The sequence below is a fragment of the Sinohyriopsis cumingii genome, chromosome 7 (genome assembly GCF_028554795.1).
Source record: "Sinohyriopsis cumingii isolate HCF-2022 chromosome 7, ASM2855479v2, whole genome shotgun sequence".
Classification (NCBI taxonomy): Eukaryota; Metazoa; Mollusca; class Bivalvia; order Unionida; family Unionidae; genus Sinohyriopsis; species Sinohyriopsis cumingii.
Window position 1 is genome coordinate 98,139,156 of NC_142967.1, and position 7,303 is coordinate 98,146,458.

Genomic DNA, 7,303 nt, shown 5'->3' on the forward strand with positions numbered 1-7,303 from the left:
CCTATGTGAAACCAATTTCATACTGCGAATTACGCAAGACTTCAATGTTTAACACATAAACACATTGCTTAAGGAATAGTGAATAACGCCCCGAACATTTGAATCAAATGAACATGATTAACATAAAACACATATGTGAACAGTACATATGAAACTCATTGTACAAGCATCGCAATTATAATCTGAATGTGACAATTAATTATATCCTTTCTGCATGCGCCAAACCACGAATGCTGATTAGTGCCGAGTTTTTCCTGTGGATATGTTAAATAACAATTATTCTTTAAGCAAAGTAACATAAAATAGATGAAAGGGTCACTGTCTGCTTTCAAGTTATATCCACTGATTTTGTTATTGAAACACCAACCACATTTGTCAGTGTAATAATATAGACAGTTTTACGGGTTGCTTCCTCAAGCATTTGAATGAAAACTAACAGAATAATCAAAATCTTCTTTGAAAGAATGATTTAGGTCAGTGATCTTTTCCTCATTTTAACAAACTCAAGGCCTAAAATGGTAGGAATCGGCGTTGCCTGCAACATTTAATGGGGGGGGGGGGTGTAAAGCCTTGAGATGAATAGCTTTATAATACTTGATCTTGTTGTACTTCTTGAAGATGAACTACCCTCATTTCTTAAGTCAAATAAGCTACTTTTATGAACTTGCCTTCACCCGAAATCATTTTTTGATGATTGTAATTGTGTGTAATTTAATATAACACGTCTTTCGCATTAGAAATATAACATATAATTCTTCGGACGTAATGTAACAAAAGAGAACTACCTCTATCTTAAATGGATGTATTTTCATCAATATTATGTAATATTTGCGGTTGATTCAGCTGACGTATACGGCTTTTAGACTAAAGTACAGCATGAAAGCAGTTGTAGGCCTGTAATTAAAAATTGTTTATCAGGTACACGCATATATAAATGGGTTAGTAACTGGTAAATGATATTAAACGATTGCAAAGGAGAACATGGAATGAAATCTACAATTGAAGACCGAGGATTATTAACTTACAGCAAAATTAATGATGACATAAACAGTTGGTGATTTCTCTTCTGTTAGATATGTATGTACGAAAAAAATTCAAGAGCTGATATACAGAATGTATATCGTCAACCCGAAGCGCTTCGTCAGTAATATGAATATATATATATATATATATATATATATATATATATATATATATATATATATATATATATATATATATTCATATTACTGACGAAGTGTGTGTGTGTGTGTCTCTTGTAATATTTCCTTCCTTATGCTCGACACAAATAAGCAATGATTACACTGAAACTATGCTTATTCTTAATTTATTCAAAATATTTCTTTGGGCTTTTTCTAATAATTACTCGAAGATACAATATTTAAACGTATAACAAAATAATTGAATGTAAGGTTATTCTGTTGTACCGTCGTGTTCCCAAGGCATGATAATGATATTGCTCAGAGGCAGAGCATGATTTATTAGATGATCTTGATTACCTTATACATGACGCCGATAATAAACTTCGTGTATCGTTTTAGCATATTATGTGTTCCTTAATTTCAATTCAATCTGTTACTTCAGAAATGTCTTGTATTATTATGTCAGTATACAGCTTACACGTTTAAACCCAGCAACATCGACAACAAAATCAATATTACTATTGTCATTTCCCCTTGCTTTGTCGCTGCTAATGTTGCTGTTACTGCTACTATTACCACTACTATTACTACGACTGCTTCTTCTACTACTACTACTTCTCCTACTATTACTACTACTATTACTACTGCTTTTAATACTATTACTACCTCTACTGCTACTACTGCTACTTGTGTTAATGTAGGGAGATCAAGGAGTCACGAAGATGTTGAATATTCATGCTGCTTTAATGAATAATGTGAACAAGATAAGTTCATGAAGATATAACGTCCCTTATTGTACACAAAATATTATTTGATTGTGTGTATATATTTATATTATATCATCAACTTTGATGCCAGAGAGGACACATTCGCTTCAAAGCTGGTGAAAAAACATTATATCATTCAAAAATCGCACTTCTTTGAAAACGATCATTGTTTTCTATAAAAAAGTTACTATCGTTTATTGAGCAATCAAACGCCGCAAAATAGTATCTCTTTGTTGAACCAAGCATGTAGAGCAATGGATCTTGAAGTACCAGGGTTGACCCCGTATTATCGAATTGCGCAAGACTAGTGTATGTTTGGTTACCTTTGGTAGGAAATTCATTGGTAAATACATTTGTTCTAGGGCATAATCCAATCTACCCTACATTATTTTATACCAGTTAAAAGCTCAATATCAGTAATATAATTAAAGTTCACTTTAATGGTTCCTAGTATGATCGACCTAATATGCGTTAGAGTGTCACATCCAAACGGGATATGTGCCAGATGACATGTAATGCTCGATTCAGAACAGTTACTCCTGCTGGAAAAGTCTCTTGTGTAGACTTTCCTCATATAAGAACCACATTTATTAAGTGCCAAATGGTACCTTGCATAATTCTTTTTTTTTTGTATTATTTTATATGCAATAAACCACGCAAGCCTAATATATCCGTTACGTACTCCAATTATTGCAATCACTTGTTCCTGTTCGTTTTATTATCTTTTATATATCTCTGTTGTATAAACAAAATGCATAAATATGCATTAACGTTAGGAACTCAATTTCAAATTTTAGTTTGAAACTTAAGAACAATTTAAATTGTGTGATGATATGAAGCTTAGACCCTAAATATAAGACTGCAAAGTCATCTTCAGTTTGTGTAAACATTAAAATGAGCAAAGCAATGGAGTTTTGGGAATAAAACTGGGTACAATATAAGATACAGAATATAATCTGGATTGGAACTATAATGACTCCAACCTTTCAGGCACGCAAGTTTCCTTAAAAATTAGTTGATATTATAACATTAGTTAGAATCTCAAAATTAATAAATTAGTAACATCCCATATAATATTTAGATTAAAGGAATAAACATTTCCCAGTAAATAATCTAGCTTATATCATGCTTACATCATCACATCAAGACATTGTATTCTGCGTCTTTTTATATCCTTCCAATTTTATCATTATTTATTTTTTACTTTTGGTAGTGCTTTTTATGCTTCGTTTTCTTCTGTCTCTTTATATCTGTCACTCTCTCCATTTTATTTGTTTAAGAAATACTTTAGACAAGAAGAATACAATTTGGAAATATGATTATGCTGCCTATAATCATTTATTACGTAAGTTCAAAGTGTGTCACAAAGAACAGTATTCCTTGAATAACTTTGTAAAAGAAAACAAAACTTGGATGACAAATTAATATTTCATAAATATGTTACATTTGGTTTTCCAGTATGATACATTGTATTATTTATATGAAATCTTTCAGGAATATAAATGACATATGTTTGAATCCAACTGTGCTTTATATATAAGGAATCAAAATATCAATAGGAAGGATATTGCAAAATAAATACATTTATTAAATGATTATTATTATTTGCAAAACGTTCGAGATGTAAAAATAATCAAACTCACTGCATTTTATCTCTTATCACCCGAAATGCAAGCGACATATCTTCAACGAATATTTTTGACACACGTCGTTTTTACAGCTAACCATAACATATATTTTCTTTTAAGCTCGCAATGACATGTTGCCACTTGTTTTAAAGCTAATATTCTAAAGGTAAGGCACGTAATAAACTTAAAAAAACACAGTTTTCTACTGCATTATTAACAAGACTAATCTTGTTGGACCATAACAATATCCCTGAGCGTTTCTCAATGGGATTTCGAGAACATTGTCTTTTATAAAATGGCAAGAATAAATAAATCAAGATAAACATTTGTATAAAGCACTCAAATTAAGGTCCTTCATCTGTACCGTTCTTTTTTCTACAAAATATTCGTCATCGATGAATGTATTGTGCAAAAATAACTTTCACAAGGCTTTTAATTTTAGATTAATGGCATGCATTTAATCGCTAATATTCTTCAAAATGCATGCTCATAATAAAAACAATTGCATTGAAGCTATGCTATAATTTCTTTATATAGTGTTCTGTATTGGTATGTAGAAAAGGAAAAACACTGAAAAGCATATACTTTGGAAAGATGTATATATATAAACTGAACAAAATGTCGTCTTACTAACTATCATCCCAACTAAAGATCACCCATTATGCTAACCACCACATACACTTGCAGAAGAACAAACCTTGTCTCACCCACCCTCGCCAGTCTGAATGGAACCCAGCTCAACTGACCAAAGGTCTTCCCAACTTATCAACACCCCGCACTGTGGTCTGCACCAACATATAGTGACCTACACTATTGTATGTTAGCTGACTTGCATTCAACTCTTGACCAATATACAGTGAGTGTTACTGACCATTCGATGCACCTCCTGATCAGCACACAATCATTCTAACGATATAATATAGCTATTTCTATCCGCTTAACAATGTAGAGAAAAGAACAACACTCCTAGTAAGATTTATTTGTTTACTACTGCAATCCACGAAGTGTATATTGAAATATCAACGAAACCGCAATACATCGTTACATTGTCAAATAAGGTACACGTATTGACGAAGGAAGATTTTCCAATTCTTTAAAGTTATTAAATTTCTAATTTTTGTTTAAAAAAAATCAAACAACATCTGCTAATGAAATCAACAAAACGCCCGGTGAAACATTTTTGGCGAGTGAATGCTACACAGTCGCGCGAGGTCAGACTCCACCTTTAACCTAAGTTTGTTGAGTATTTTGAGATTATTAAAACGCGAATTGGTATGTGATAAAAATGACTTGTGAAGAGAGGTCATGATAAAGACAAGGCGTGAGTCTGCTCAACAGTCAAATCAAGTCTGATTCCGATATAATTGACCAATATCTATACTAAGTGTTGAAAGCACCGCCTCACTGACCAACACTTCCTTCAACTGGATACGATATCATCTTACTGCAGACCTATCATTACTACTCACTAACACACCATCTACTGACCACCACTTTCATCTACTGATCAGGACACCACAGTATTGACCAGCACTATCACGTGTTGACCATTACATGGTGTCATTATTCAACACTAAGGGACTTGCATATAATGGATGTTGTTTGGTACTAATTCTCTCTGTCATTTTCTTTTGTTTTTACAGTTGATGACTCAACTGTAGGAAATGAATCAGATAATGTTAACCTTTCTCGCAATTTATTGATATTTCTACACATATTTAGGTGATATATATTTTAGTTTCTTTACTGAATGAATTAATTGGTCAATGTTCGAACTGTCAAATAGTGACGTTAAAATGAATCATATTAGTTGCATTTGTTTTTACTTTTTATAGCCTCGTTTTTAGTTTAGGTAAATTCAGTGTTAATAGTTTATGAATGTGCCTTTGATGAAGTGGTTTATTTGTAACACAGATTTGCTTAATTGTTTATAAACACATTTACACGATAATAAATCAGAGGATGGAGATCAAGGCTAGAACATACCACTTTGTGTAATGATCTGTTTTGGTCTGTCAGAGAATGCAAAATATCAAAGAAATACAACTAAATGAGATACAATCAACTTTCTCACGTGGATGTGGGATAAAGCGAAATGAAGTGAATCTAATATGAAATCAATGATACTTTGAGGCTACGTTTGGTTGAGACATTGACTGACATGGTATATAATTATTGCAGAAGCTGATAGCAAATTCGTTTAGACCATTCTTCACCATGAATACTAAATTACGTTGTTAAATAGGCATCATAACTATTCATAAGGATCATGTGAATATAATATGTGTAATTAATATGGGTATATCGTTGCAGGTCACTGGTAAAAGGTGTTCAACGTTTGTTTAAAATTGGTTTGTATCATAACTTCACATCTGGTTCAAGATATCAGATCTAAATGTAAGGATAACTGATCTTACAGGTACATGGCACGATGAGTGCAGTTTAAATATCCAAAACTGCTGGAGTGAGCTCTTTTGTGTTAATATATGTTATTATATTACTTTGCTGATCAACCTCCCACTATACTGATTTCACGAATTGTTGTAGAAACTATCCAATTACCCCTACATACATATTCACATACACCTTGAAATTTATGATACCTTGTTATTTAACCTGTCACGGGCTGGGCATTCTCTAAGTAACGTGCTTCAGGAAATTTCGTATATCTATTTGATGAATATTCACCATAATGCATGTTCAATACTTCTCGTGTGTATCACCAGGAATAAGTCATGCTGCCACATTGGGCTATATTATTATAAAAAACATTGTTTAGTTATTCATCATAGCTGTCAATTGATCTAGAATCTCCATTAAGCTATATTTTCTAATTAGAGCATCCCTATTATAAGTGCTGATAATCCAGAACGAATTGATTGTTCCAATTAAAAAATAACACCGATATCAGCTTTATCAGTTATTTCAGTGTTCTATTATTCAGCAACGCAACTGGCTGCATACCTGAAACCATGAATCATTAACGTATAAGTTACGAACTATACACATTGTATCAGGTACAGTTTATAAAAGTTGATCTGACCTATATATCATGCCCTTTTAATAGATGGTATAAGATGCACAAAACCAGGTTACCACTTGCACTGATAATCATTCTCCAACTCTTCTCTCTAAATCTTGACTGCCTAATATCTTACAGCTTTGGACTAATTCATTTTATATACTTAAAATATAGTTTGTTTTTCTTGGATATTACATTAAATATAAATGTATTTATATATCTTAAACAGACGTTTTGATAGCAAAATGCCGATAATTTTTGAAGCTCTGGCAAATGTTTTAGAATCATCAGGTCGATCAAATGCATCTTGATGTATACAAATACACAATCATTTCTGATTGTTGTCAAGCTACTTGGTCACCATATAAAGCAATACAAGTTAGCGAGTACGTGTGATACTATGACAGTTAGTACTAAGTTATATACATGTTACCTTCTCAAGAGTCAGATCATAATTAAATACTTCCATGGATAGTACCTACGAATTTTTTTCCCCATACATTTTAAAAGTATTTTTGAAATGACTTGCTCCTTTAGTTAGTTCAGCATCTACAAAAATTCGCTAATAACCCATGAAATGAATGTCACCGTTAGTTGTTCTAAGCAGGTACGTTTGACTGACATGTATTTGATCATAACAGGTTGCAGGGCTATTGCGAGAGAGATATAATTTGAAAAATATCGATTCAACACATTTTATATTTTCCATTTGCTTTGTTTATAAATATACTAGTGTGAAACAGC